Consider the following 14,703-nt stretch of genomic DNA (forward strand, 5'->3'; position numbering starts at 1 on the left):
TCTACTGCTCTTATACTCTCATCGATTCACTCTGTTCAAACGTTCAAACTCTCAATCTCTCTTCAACCGAACAACAACAAACACAAAGTAACACAAGGTTCAACATACACAAAATTTAAACACACATGGCTACAGAGGTGAAATCAAACAACAAGTTGCAAATCATAAACTTCGATGGCTATCAATCATACATGGACAAAGGCAATAAGAGTTGAGAAGAATTTATTTACCGATGTGGAGGAGAATCTCTCTGAAAAACGGGTATGATGCTGATGCTGAATTCGCTTTTCCTTCGTTGATGACGATGTTGCTCGATCTACTATGTGATGATGAAAGGTCCGCGTGTTGGTTCTGGTATTAAAGGTTTGATCTGAGATGACGTGGTGTCGGTGTCAGTTCTGAGCTGATGCGTTGTGTCGATGAAGTTCGTTATCTGAAGTTTTGCTGCGTTGTATTTCGGCTTTTTGTCTGAGTCAGTGAAGGTGCAATGTTGTTTGAAATGATGAAGGTTGGTCGAAGTTTGTTACATATGTAATGAGAGGTGTTTTGTGAGGTTTGTGTGGATATGAGTGGTATATTGATGGAACTTTTACTATGAACAATGGTGGATGGTAGAATGTAGGCAAGTTGTATTGTATGGTGATTTGGTGAATGAATGGTTCAGTGAATATTATGGTGGTAAGTTTGTTACAACCGATGAGCAGGGTATTGATGTAAACTGTTTGGTTCTGTGTTTTGCAGGTTAAAGAAGAGTATGAAGGTTGTTTGGAGGAAGATTGGGTCTAAATTTGTGCAGAGCTTTTGTGCATTTTTCTTCCTCTCCTTTTGTGAATGATTAGAGTTGTTTATATAGGAAGTGGAGAGTGAGGGCATTGTGGAGAATTCATGAGAGATTTGGATAAGAATGAAGGGAACAATTCTGTTAGTAGTGGAATGAAATTGCAAGCTGAAAAAGTGGAGAGTGGAATGGTGCAACGAGTGGAGAATTGGTGAGGAGAAATTTGTTTTGAGTTTTGTCTTATAATAGTGATGTCATGAATTGTTATTTGGGTGATGTCATCAATTTGGAATGATATTTTGCTCTTCTTGCTACATAGAACGTGAATCAATGTGTTGTATGGAACTAACAATAAAACTTGCAAATTGACTTAGATGAATTGGGCTCAAAATGATATGGGCCTGCCACAAACTTGTATCGAAATGGTCCTTCCTTTAATCAATCTTTGCACCACACCTAAAAACAATTAAAAGGAACAAAAGAACTAATAGAAAAATAATATGATAAAATGATCTTATTAATCCTAATTAAAAATTCAATTTAAACTAAATTGAATTAGAAATTAGAATTATAAAACCGTGTAAGGTTAGTAAAAAGCTATAAACCACAAAATGAATATGTACATGAAATTTTTTTATTTTCTGAATGAATGCAAAGTGCAACATGATGATATATATTTTTTGATTTTTCTTGAATGGAATGCAAATATGCTAATGTTCTAATGATATGATACAAATGATTGTGAAACACTAAGCCAATTAAAAATAAAATCAGGAGGGCAAATTTTGGGTTACAACAGTTGCCCCTATTTAATCATCTTAAACCTGAATGTATGTATTGTGATCAACTTTTCGGGCATTCGAGGTAGAAGAGGATTAAATACAAAAGAAACTGAATATTTGCGTGAAGAAAAATGGGTTCCGCTGGGGAAAAAGATAACAACTCTGGGGATGAATGCATCAACTCTGGGTTGAGGAAAATTAACTCTAGGTTAAAAGGAATAGACATCAACTCTGGGTTAGCAAAGTGAAAATCAACTCTGGGTCGAATAAGAGGTAGCCGTCAACTCTAGGCTGAGAGGGAAAAGAATAAACATCAACTCTGGGTTGAAAAGAAACTAGAAAGTCAACTCTGGGTTGAATAAAAGGAAGCCGTCAACTCTGGGTTGAGAGGGAAAAAGAAAAGATAACCGTCAACTTTGGGTTGAGTGGGAAAAAGATAAAAGATAGCCGTCAACTCTGGGTTGAGTAAGAGGTAGCCGTCAACTATGGGTTGAGTGGGAAAAGGAAAAAGATAACCGTCAACTCTGGGTTGAGTGGGAAAAGACAAAAGATAACCGTCAACTCTGAGTTGAGTGGGAAGAAGATAAAAGATAGCCGTCAACTCTGGGTTGAGTGGGAAAAGACAAAAAGGGGCCGTCAACTCTGGTTGAATGGAAAAAGAGAAAAGATAGTCGTCAACTCTGGGTTGAATGGGAAAGACAAAATAGGGCCGTCAGCTCTGGGTTGAGTGGGAAAAAGAAAAGATAACCGTCAACTCTGGGTTGAGTGGGAAAAGACAAAAAATAACCGTCAACTATGGGTTGAGTGGGAAAAAGAAAAGATAACCGTCAACTCTGGGTTGAGTGGGAAAAAGAAAAGATAACCGTCAACTCTGGGTTGAGTGGGAAGAGACAAAATATAACCGTCAACTCTGGGTTGAGTGGGAAGAGATAAAAGATAACCGTCAACTCTGGGTTGAGTGGGAAAAGACAAAAGATAACCGTCAACTCTGGGTTGAGTGGAAAAAAGAAAAAGATAATCGTCAACTCTGGGTTGAGTGGGAAGGATACTAGTCTGAGCTATGAGATGCCAGTTTGACTTGGGCTTGGAAAAATAAATACCAGTCTGTCCTGGGTTTAAGAAAAATGATACCATAACGGTAAACTCTGAGTAAAGATGGGATACCAACTAAATGCTTTTGTAGTGAACTCATCTGATGAATATCTACCTGGCTTAGGCTTCACATGCATGTTTTGATTATTTTATGCACTTCTGGAGATGCAATTGTAGCGGTAAAAATGTGACTCGAGCGTTTTCGCGCGCTCGAAGTACAACAGAGTCGCCACCGAACTTTATTTATTCCAAAGAGGAAAGGGAAAATATCGATAAAACCCATGAAATGAAAAAGGATGGATAAGATGGTCGTTCGTAACCAAATTTGAGTTCGGGAGTCGGTTAAGCAAGGGGAAGGTGTTAGCACCCCTAACCTCCATCGTACTCGATGGGACCCATTTAGTTAGTTTCGTGTTTGAGTGTTAGTGTTTGTGTTTGCGTTCTTTAGCTTATTAATCGAGAAAAGATGAAAGAAAAGTTTTTTAGGGTTTTTATTATTATGAGGAAAAAAGAAATGATTTTTTATTATTATGCTCGCCAAGACGTTTGTATCTTGTGCCTACGTATTCCCTAGTGCAATGGGAAAGTCAGAGCAATCGTAGTTCGGGCGAAGAACCACGAAAATTTTTGTTGGTTGATTTTAGCGAGAGGTACTCGATCGCTTTCAAATGGAAATACTACGCGCACATGGATATGAGATCACTACAAGAATGGATGACTAAATCAAGATAAGACATGATTTTGGCCATCATCGCATTCGAGTGGAAGATATTCGATCTTCACATGTGGAAGTATGTTCGTATTGAAAATTGGATAAGTGTCTCGTTTATGAAAAGAGTTTTAAAAGCCATAAGGCAAAAAGGTTTGAATGAAATTGAAGTTGTGTTTTAAAGGGACATTTAGCAAAGGATTGAGCATAGGTGTGCACCTAGCGCGTCTTTACCCAAGGTATTCAACAGGAGCGAGCCCCATTGTCACTTGTTGTCATTGTTAATTAATGTGTTTTAATTCAAAAGATTAAGGTATTCAAGAGGTGTTCACTTCTTGTCACTTGTTCTCTTGATTTGATTAATGTGTTTTGATTCAAAGGATCAAGGTATTCAAGAGGTGTTCACTTCTTGTCCCTTGATCACTTCGTTTCGATTAAAGGTGTTTTAGTTCAAAAGATCAAGGTATTCAAGAGGTGTGCACTTCTTGTCACTCAATCTTTTGGTTTTATTAAAGATGTTTTAGTTCAAAAGATCAAGGTATTCAAGAGGTGTGCACTTCTTGTCACTCAATCTTTTGGTTTTATTAAAGATGTTTTAGTTCAAAAGATCAAGGTATTCAAGAGGTGTGCACTTCTTGTCACTCAATCTTTTGGTTTTATTAATATGTTTTGATTCAAAGGATCAAGGTATTCAAGAGGTGTTCACTTCTTGTCACTTGATCACTTTGATTTGATTAAGGTATTTTGATTCAAAGGATCAAGGTATTCAAGAGGTGTTCACTTCTTGTCACTTGATCACTTATATTTTATTAATGTATTTTGGTTCAAAAGATCAAGATATTCAAGAGGTGTGCACTTCTTGTCACAGGATCTTTCGATTTGATTAATGAAAAGGTTTTAAAAAAAAGGTGTTAATCCAAAAGAATCGAGGTATTCAAGAGGTGTACACTTCTTGTCACTCGATCTTTTGGTATGGTTTAAAGAATTTTTGTAAGGAAAAACTCGACGTTGGATCGAGAAATTATTTGTAACGACTTGGCGTTGGACCAAGGTTTATTTATTTTTGGATTGGGACTAATCTACTATTTTTGGTATTTTAAATAAGAAGTAAAAATCTAACAAACTTACCTAATACAAATATTTTTTGTGTTTTAATATTATAGTAAAAAGGCAAAACAAATAATAAAAATAAAATTTAAAATATAAAAAATAAGATAAAAATTACACCATAGACTTTAAAGAAAAAACTAAATAGGGGTGTGAGAGGCCCAAATTCTAAAAGCTGAACAAAAATGCTAAAAAAATCTTGAATCTGGGCCGGATCGGGTAAGCCCAAACCGGAGCCCCTTCTTTCTTAAAAAAAATAAACTTGAATAACCTAACAAAAACAAAACAGGGGAGATCTGCGCCTCCCTCTCTAACTCGTTTTTCTTGCAAAATAACCAACAGCATCCTTGCCTCTCAATCTCTCAATCGATCGATTCACACTTCCAGTTTTGAAACAAAAACCAGAGAAAACCAAAACTCTCATCTCGATTCTCACCCCTTTCCTATCTCTGTTCCTCGTGGTCTCACTCTCTCTCGATTCTAACGAGTCTCTCATCTCTGATCTCTCGACTCGGTCTCGCTCACGGTCAATCCCTCACTCACTTGTGAATTCTCTCTCGGTTTCGCATCAACAAGAATAAACACAAATAACCATCAGGTAATAATGAGTTCAAGCAACAGAGATTCAAATAAACTATTCAAACATTACAAGCCATACATTTTCACGAAAAAAGATCAGAGGAAATTAAAAAGTACCGACTCCGAATGGTCTCGGAGGTGAAGATTTCCGCGGTGAACTTGTTCCTCCTCTTCGTGAGCAATCTCTCAAAACTTTGAATGTCGTTGCTTTGTCGTTGTCCTTGTCAGTGTTGTAGATTTGGGATGATTATAATCTCTCAAAACTTTGAATGTCGTTGCTTTGTCGTTGTCCTTGTCAGTGTTGTAGATTTGGGATGATGATAATCTCTCAAAACTTTGAATGTCGTTGCTTTGTCGTTGTTCTTGTCAGTGTTGTAGATTTGGGATGATGATGTTGAGTTGTTGTTTGAAGGTGAATGATTCTGGATCTGAATCGTTGCTGATGCAGAAAATGTTGAAGCTGAGTTGAAAGTGATGTGGTTTCGATCAGAAAAATCCGATGAAGATGATGTGGTTTGGATGTTGAAAAGCTGAAGAAGTGGATTTTTGTTATGAAAGCTTTGCAGAGGTGATTTGAAGAATTTGTTTGGAAGAAGGTTTCTCAATATTTCTGCAAAGTTTTTGTGGAGCTTTCTCGTGTGGCTCTCCCGTTCTACTGTGTTAGTAGTCTTTTTATAGCTCAATGAAAATGAATTTTGGGGGGAATTTGTTAGAAGATTTGAACAATTGTGGTTGCTGTTTCATGTTCTTTCTTCTGCAGGTTTGTGTATGGCCATTTTTGTGAATTGTTTGGAGTGTTTTGGGACAACAGAGGTGCAGGTTTTGGCAGCATTGGGACCACAATCTTGGACGTTACTGTTTGGCATGGCAGAGATTCGGAGATGCAGAAAATGAAGACAAAGCTTTGCTCTTATCCCTTTTTTTACTTATGTGAAAGGATATAAAAAAAATGCAAAAGTTGGGCCTAAAGTATAAACTCTCAATGAATGGGCCTTTAACAAATATACATCAAATTCACCCTTTTTATTTGCATAATGAAAACTAAAAATAAAATATAAAAATACTACTAATTCTACTAATATATGAACAAAATTAAAGTAGAAATTAAAATGCAAATTTTTTATATTTTTAAAAAATGATAATAATAAAAAACAAATATTTATTAATGAAATTTAGATAAAAAAAATGCAATGATGTGATGATTGAATGACGAATGTGACACGTCCGAACGAATTAAATGCGTAGGTCAAAAATTGGGGTACGACAGCAATGCAATGTAATGTTTGTATGCAGTGTACTGATTGATGGTCAGGGTTTATGCTTTTATGGGGAATATGTTGAATGGAGTTCTGGTACTCTGTTTGGGGATCAAAGTAGGGAGGATGCCCCTGCATTAGTGATGGTTGAATTATTGTGGGAGAAATGCCAATGAATTAGGCTTTGGTGGTTGAGGATTAACAATGTGTCATACCCTAATTTTGACCCCCCCTGATATGTCACACCTCCAGACTTTTCATCAAATTCAAAACAAATGCTCAGAGCAGTCACTTAGTCATCTGGCACTTAATCAAGGATGTTCAAGGACAAAAGAGCACAGGCAAAGGATCAATCAATAAAAGGATTAGTCCCCAATATAATCATAAGACTCAAAAGATTCATTCTATTCACCTATGATTGATTAGACACCAATCATCTGGAATCAAGTTTGCTTAGTTCACCAATCTAGGGTTTTGAGCTCATCAAGGACTGCAATCAGGGACCACATTTGGGAAACCCTAAAAAGCTCCAGGGCATCACTCAAAGGCTTCAATCATCTTCAAATTATCCATATGACAATATCCATAGGGCATTACACTTCAATTCAAGATCTACAGTCATCAATTTCATCTGGTCGACAATTAGGGTTTCATACCTAATTCACTTGCACAGTTGACTTTTAATCAGGACATGGATCCACCACTTAACACATGGCTCAAGAACCTCTATTACTTCAATATAACCCATTCATATCATACATTTGAGGAGGGGAGCTTGATTCAACACAAAAGTCCAAGATTTCACTTCATTTGGAAAAAGTCAACTGTACAAGATCACCTTTGGCTTTTGGGGTTTTTGGTCAAACCATGACTTTTGAGGGTCAATATCATCAACATATGATTATTGAAGTCATTTGACCAAAGAAAATCAAGAAAATTCATCAAGGATCAAAAAGTCAACAAAAAGTCAAACTAGTGCATTTTGACCTAGTTCATGGATCTCAAAATTTCACCTACATAACTCAAAAAACTTCCAACATGAAAGTTGTAGATCGCATCAAATAAAACAACTCCTTACATAGCAATTTTTTCAAGAGATCAATCATTTGAGAGATTTAGGCTTTGGAAGTTATAGGTCATAAAAACTTAGAAAAAATTCTAAGTGTTTTTTACCTAGTTTTCTTCAAACTTTAGGATCATTTTTCACAAAGTTCCCAAATGATTCTGAAGAAACCCCAAACTAATGAATTGAAGTACATGTTAAGGGCTTTCCAAATTGTGCTCAACCTTCTCCAAATTCATTTTGAGCTAGGAGTTATGATGATTCAAAGTTGGGCTCATGAAGAGAAATTATAGGTCATGACCAAATTTGAATACTTGCAAACTTTGTACCAATGTCTATACCATTTGATTCATCCTTGTCCATGATATATCAGAAGAGATTTAGAGGAATCAAATGCATTATTTCATCATTTTTTGCCAAGTTGCAAGAATTCAATGCCATGTGATTAAGTAATCATTACCAAATTGGAATCTTGATGAATCACCAAGGAATCTTCCCCCAAGCCAATTAGAGTCCACTTCTGCAACAAAATTGTCCCCTATGATCACACAAAATCGATGGCTAGGGGGATTGATCAAATGGAATCAAAATTGTCATCATTGTATATGTGATATTTTCAAAGTTTCTTCATAGCTAAGAAACTAAGTTAACCTCATTAAGCAAGCTTACTATCTTCAATTGCTCTGAGCCTTTTGCCTATAAATACAAGGGCATACTTCAATATCAAAACACACCAAAGGAACAGAAATCTTGCTTTCTCTCTTCTTCCTTCATACTTAGGTTTTTCAAAGGATCTTTGGCAAGAAGACTCGGATTCTTCAAACCAGAGCTCTTCCTTTGAAACTAAGTATTCAAACACCTCAAGGGAGGTATTTAGAAGTGATCCATACACCTGGAACACTTCTGTAAGTGGAGAATCATCATATTCACCTCTCACTTGGAGCTACATCAGTTGGGGTCGAGCAAGAGGTTCTGGGGAGTTTCTTCCCAAGCTAAGCATCTCAACACCTTCCTGGGGGATCACTGAAGCTATCTGGATCACTACAACAACTCTGTAGCACACTTTGATCAGAGCTCAATCTCCATTTCTGAGGTAAGCTTTATGAACTTCAAACTCCATAATTCACGCATGATAAATTAAAAATGAAGTTACCAGTTGGTTTCTGCACCTTCGAGGATCATTAACCCTCAATAAATTGCATCATATCATACATATACATCATTTCATGTTAAATTCTAGTTTTAGGGTTCTTAGTGTTCATGCTTGCGAATTTTAAGTTACACTCAGAATAAATGAAATTAAAGGATACCATCATGATCCTTGTCCAAAAACGAGTAAAATCCATCTTTACATCTTTGGATTTGGTTGAGAATTGAGGGAGATAAGATTTCTAGAAATTTGAAATCGCTGTCATACCCCAATTTTGCCCCCAGTAATTTTCATATGCATAGTCAAAGTTAGTACTTTTTTTTTAAAATCATTTCATAATTCATTTGCATCATTTGTTTTGATTGTGTCTAGATTAATAATTGACTGTGTGCGAGGTCCATTGGCCCAGTTCGTCTTATTAATCAAGTCATATTCGATTTATGATCGACTTTTGAGTTTTTGAGTATTTATTTCTTCTTGCATCATTTTTTTGTGTGACTAGATTAATAGTTAAATTTGTTATTATTGGATTTTCTTTAATAATTAAATTAATTATTAATAAGGTTAACATTGTAAATAGCATTTGCATATTTTTTTTATATCTTTTAACTACTTTTTTTTTTTCTTCGTAAAACAGAAATGAATAGAATATATTTTACTAATTAGTTCAGTTTTTTTACAATTAGTATTGACAATGCATTAAGAATCCTCATGCATAGGATTCTTCAAATTTTAGAAATTACAGAGAAAAGACAAAAAAATGTTTCTTCACAAGGCCTAGCTTCCATCACCATCATCTTCTGTAACTTGCAAAAAAAAAAAAAAAACAAAAAAAGAATAGCTCTTGCTCTGTTATCAACTGCTCTAATCTGTCCAAGATTGTCACTAAAATAGCTCACACAAAAAACTGCATCAAAAAGGCACACAGCAGTATACCAAAACAGTTCAAAATTCAATAAGTTTTCCCCCCAAAATCCTTTTCATCCAGCTATAAATCAAGACTCTCACAGCAGCAAAGAAGGGGGGAGACACGAACAAAAAAAACCTAGAAGAACTCCGCCAAATGCTTAGCTCAACCCCTGCTAACAGAGCTCTCCATCCTCTCATAAACTCACCTCAAAATTGTGCAAAAACACTCACCAAATCATCACTCAAACAATCACCGAATCTCCTTCGAATAACACACGAAAAACATTTATCAACCTCAAATAACTGAGCCTCTAAATCTCTAAAAGCTGCATAGAAATAGACACAAACTCTCAGCAACAATCCTGTGAATCCCTTCGACTTACCCTCTTTCACTCATCTAGCCATAACAAACCGTCCCTTTCATTATCATCAATATCTTCCGCAGATTCAACGTCACTATCACTTCACCAGACGCATCACGATACCACCGTTCAGAACTGAGTCAAGGCATCATCATCGATTCAAACAAATAACAAACACCGACATCAGAAGCAACACAACATTTCGCAGAAACAGGGAAGGAGGATAGATCGAAAGGAAAACCGAAACACATACCTCCATAAACTCTTGACGGTATCCTCGAACTCTATGTCCTTATTTTATCTCTGCGATTCAGAATTGTTGCTTACTATGTGATTTTTCTTACGAAATTGTATATTCATCATGTTGTCGTTGCCTTAATTTTCGTTGACCTTGAGGATTATTGTTGTTATTCGTTTGTTTGTGTTAAACATGAATTAAAAAAAAAAAAACAGAGGAAATCGAGCGAGAGAGAGGTGAGACTTTCAACTTGTTGTTGTTTTGTTGTTCATTAACTGAGAAACCGTGAGTAGACCGAGTAGAATCGAGAGTTGAGGGAAGAAATCGCGAGAGAGAAGGAGTTTTCTGAGCGTGTTTTCTTTTCTTCGTGAGAGGACAGAATCAATTGAAGAGAGAAAGGGGGCTAGGGTTATTGAACCCGGTTCAATTCATTTTGAGTTTGGATCCAGGTCCACTGACCCAGTCCAGCCCGAAGTTTTTTTTAAAGTTTTCTTAGTATCATTTGGGCTTTACCACCTTCTGTTTACCAATTCACCCCCAACACCTCACCATGGTTGGGCCAAACAAGCTTTTCTTTTAAATCAGGCCCAATAAACTCTTTTTTCCAAAAAATATTGCCTTACTTTATTTTGTTAATTGGTTTGATTAATTAATCATTTTAATTAAACTGTAACTATATTGTTGATTAATTAAAATTAATTAATGATGTTCGTTAATTTTTAATTCATTTAATTAATAAATTAAATACCTTTTAATTGGTAAATTAAACTCTACCATGATAAAATCAATTCATTTTTACAATCAATTTTCATTCAAATAAACACTCGATCCAATGTTGAGTCAATTTCAATCTTCTCACAAAAACTTCAAAAAACAATTCAAATTCATCACTTCATTTCTCGCCCAAGTGCGAAGCTTTTTCTTTGCCCAAGTGCAAATTTCGCCAAGTGTGAATCTCATTTCAAAATTTGTCTTTTCCGCCCAAGTTCGATTAGACCCATTTCATAAACCCTAAAATGCTTGATCCAACGTCAAGTTGTTAACGCAAAAGTTTCTTTTCCCAACTATATCAAAGTGATCAAGTGACAAGAAGTGAACACCTCTTGAATACCTTTGGTCCTTTGGATCCCTAATATAATTAAAACATTTCTAAATCAAATCAAAGTGATCAAGTGACAAGAAGTGAACACCTCTTGAATACCTTGATCTTTTGAATAAAAATACATTAATCAAATCAAGAGAACAAGTGACAAGAAGTGAACACCTCTTGAATACCTTGATCTTTTGAATTAAAATACATCAATCAAATCAAAGTGATCAAGTGACAAGAAGTGAACACCTCTTGAATACCTTGATCTTTTGAATTAAAATACATTAATCAAATCAAAGTGATCAAGTGACAAGAAGTGAACACCTCTTGAATACCTTGATCTTTTGAATTAAAATACATTAATCAAATCAAAGTGATCAAGTGACAAGAAGTGAACACCTCTTGAATACCTTGATCTTTTGAATTAAAATACATTAATCAAATCAAAGTGATCAAGTGACAAGAAGTGAACACCTCTTGAATACCTTGATCCTTTGAATCAAAACAAATTAATTAACAAGGACAACAAGTGACAATGGGGCTCACTCCTGTTGAATACCTTGGGTAAAGACGCGCTAGGTGAACACCTATGCTCAAACTGTTCACTAAACATCCATCCTAAAATCAATCAATAATCTTGTAGTTCCTTCGAACTACAATCGCTCTGATTCTTCCATTGAAGATATGTAGGCACAAGACTCAAATGTTTTGGCGAGCTCCCTAAATAAAAAAGAATAATTTCGTAGCCTCGAACTACGATTGCTCTGACTTTCCCCATTGGGAATACGTAGGCACAAGACGAAATGTCTTGGCGAGCATAATAATAAAAAAAAAATCTTTTCTTTTTTCCTCCCTAATAAAAAACCAAAAATGTGTTCTTTCTCTTTATGAAATAAACGTAGACTTAAGCTAACTCTCGATTGCAAAACAACTAAATGGGTCCCATCGAGTACGATGGAGGTAAGGGGTGCTAATACCTTCCCCTTGCTTAACCGACTCCCGAACCCGAATTTGGTTACGAAGACCATCTTATTCATTGTTTTCATTTCCCATGGGTTTTATCAATATTTTCCCTTTCCCTTTGGAATAAATAAAATTTGGTGGCGACTCTGTTTGTTACAATTTCATGGCGATGATTTTTTGACCCGCGACAATCACGATGTTGAAGATGAAGATGGTGGCGCCATTTTTCAAATTTCCCAAGGAAGAGTTTATTTTATTTTGAATGGTAGGCGTGTCATCTACGAATTCATCGTAGTGTCCCAATGGTTACAACGAGCGTACAAAAGCTTTGCCTTGCCTTAGGTCTAGGGTTCGATCCCCCCTTAGACCTTTTGTTTTGATCATTTTATTTTTTAACTCATTTATGAACTGGCTGTAAAATATATTGAGTTGGAGGTGTTTATCTAACAAGCCACGCGCGTGGTCCAGATGGTAAGTGTTTTGTGTGTTGATCTAGAGGGCGTGAGTTCAAGCCCTTTGGGAGACAAAACCTTTTTTTAACACTTTTCTCATTCAAATTCTTCACAACTTCTCATAATTATTTCACCTATCAAATTAAGTCATTTTCAATTTATTTTTCACACACTTCTTATTTAATATATCTATTTTGAGAATATACCAAAAAATCATAAAAATATATTATTTTAAATATGTTTTAATTAGGTTTAAAATCACATATCTTTAAGTATGTTTTAATACTTTAAAAATATAATTTTCACTTGATTTTCAAAACCTAATCTTTTATAAATATCTTTGTGATAAAACCCTAATTATTTAGGTCTTAATCAGGTATAGACTTTGTCTTTACTCTAATTAAAGTTGATTTTCTGTCAATTTTTCAAAACTGTATTTACAAAATCTTCTTTCTGTTTTCTAAACATTCTTTTGGTATTTGAAGGACATTATTCCCGGTGAAACTCTTCAGATACCTATGTGACCTATGTCTATCTTCACTTCTTCTGTTTTCAAAAACCTTTAAATATTTATCATAAATATTCAACTGTTATCAATAAACAATAAACTGCTGGTAAGGCTTTGTACATAGATCTTCAAAGGCCTCCACTCCATCCAGGTTAGGCTTTACAAACTTTCAATTTACAGTCTTTATTTAAATTACTGTCAAATATAAACTGTATATATATTGTTTAGAACTACGTCTGAGTGTAAACCTTAGGACAGTTAAACTATATATATATATATATTATAGGACTATGGCCTAGGATTGAGAATGTCTTCCCGGTGAAGGTTCTTTCCTAATTAGAGATCTTTAGTTCAAACCCTCAAGATGAATTATTCCCGGTGAAACATCTTGAAAAAAGCCTTAGAACCCAAACTAGGACACATCCACCCAAGAGGAATTATTCCCGGTGAAACCTCTTACCCATTTGCTTAGAGCCAAAATAAGTTCAAAACCACATAGCTTTCTCTTGTGCTATAACAAGGACCATCGATGACCCTCGATTAGCCTCCTCTTGGGCTTTGTACAAGGACCCACAGGCTTCTTAAAAGCATTCCCAGCTTCCTCTTGAGCTTGTATACAAGGACCCATCAGATTTCTTATAAACATAGGAACAGGTCTTTAATCACCTCTTAGCCTACCTTGGTGAGTTTCTTCCACTCTTCAAACCAGACTTTAAACAATCTAAGAATGTCTCAATCTCATATTGAGTTCACCTTTTGGAATGAGAGACATGGACAGTCTCTGTCACCCTTATCTTCATTAATTTTCTTTCTTAGCAGAGTCTAGGTTCCATATCTGTATTTTCAGTCAGTGTCAGCCTTAATCTTGGGCTTTAAACAAGAAGTCTCAACTAGATAATCATTCTGCCATCATCAAAATTCCCTGGAAAGGGTTAGCCTCCATTCATTCTTTCATTTTAACAAAAATCCCCTGGAAAGGGTCAGCCTCCATTCATTCCTTCATTTTTTACAAAATTCCCTGGAAAGGGTCAGCCTCCAACACTCCTTCTTTTTTACAAAATCCCCTGGAAAAGGGTCAGCCTCCATTTATTCTTACATTTTAACAAAAATTCCCTGGAAAGGGTTAGCCTCCATTCATTATTTCATTTTAACAAAAATCCCCTGGAAAGGGTCAGCCTCCATTCATTCTTACATTTTAACAAAAATTCCCTAGAAAGGGTTAGCCTCCATTCATTCCTTCACTTTAACAAAATTCCCTGGAAAGGGTCAGCCTCCAACACTCCTTCATTTTTTACAAAATTCCCTGGAAAGGGTCAGCCTCCAACACTCCTTCGTTTTTTACAAAATCACCTGGAAAGGGTTAGCCTCCAAAATCAGTCCTCTAAAGTCATAATTCCCTGGAAAGGGTTAGCTTCCAAAACTTCAACTTTTAAAAAGATAAATCTCACTTAAGGTCAGTCTCAGTCAGTAAAAGACAAATTCCCCGGTAGAGTCTACTTTAGGTCAACCATTCAAACAGGTCACCAGTAGCGTCAGTCTTCAAACCTGAGTCTTTCATTCATCAATTCCTGTTATCAAAAGCACAATTCCTCAGTAGGGTCAACCTTTAGGATAATACTCAACAGAGTCAAAATCCCCTCTGAGTCAAAGATCCCACACTGGTAG

At 35.8% G+C, this 14,703-nt stretch overlaps 1 long non-coding RNA gene across 1 annotated transcript; it reads right to left on the reverse strand.

Annotated features, from left to right (window-relative positions):
* Positions 1-9,156: 9,156 nt before the first annotated feature.
* LOC131640032 (uncharacterized) lies at positions 9,157-10,605 on the reverse strand. Its single transcript, XR_009295126.1, has 2 exons — positions 10,041-10,605; positions 9,157-9,922 (listed from the first exon to the last, which is right to left on the reverse strand). It is a non-coding gene; the product is annotated as an uncharacterized LOC131640032 (long non-coding RNA).
* Between the last annotated feature and the right edge of the window lie 4,098 nt (positions 10,606-14,703).

The sequence above is a fragment of the Vicia villosa genome, linkage group LG1, assembly GCF_029867415.1.
Source record: "Vicia villosa cultivar HV-30 ecotype Madison, WI linkage group LG1, Vvil1.0, whole genome shotgun sequence".
Taxonomy (NCBI): domain Eukaryota; kingdom Viridiplantae; phylum Streptophyta; class Magnoliopsida; order Fabales; family Fabaceae; genus Vicia; species Vicia villosa.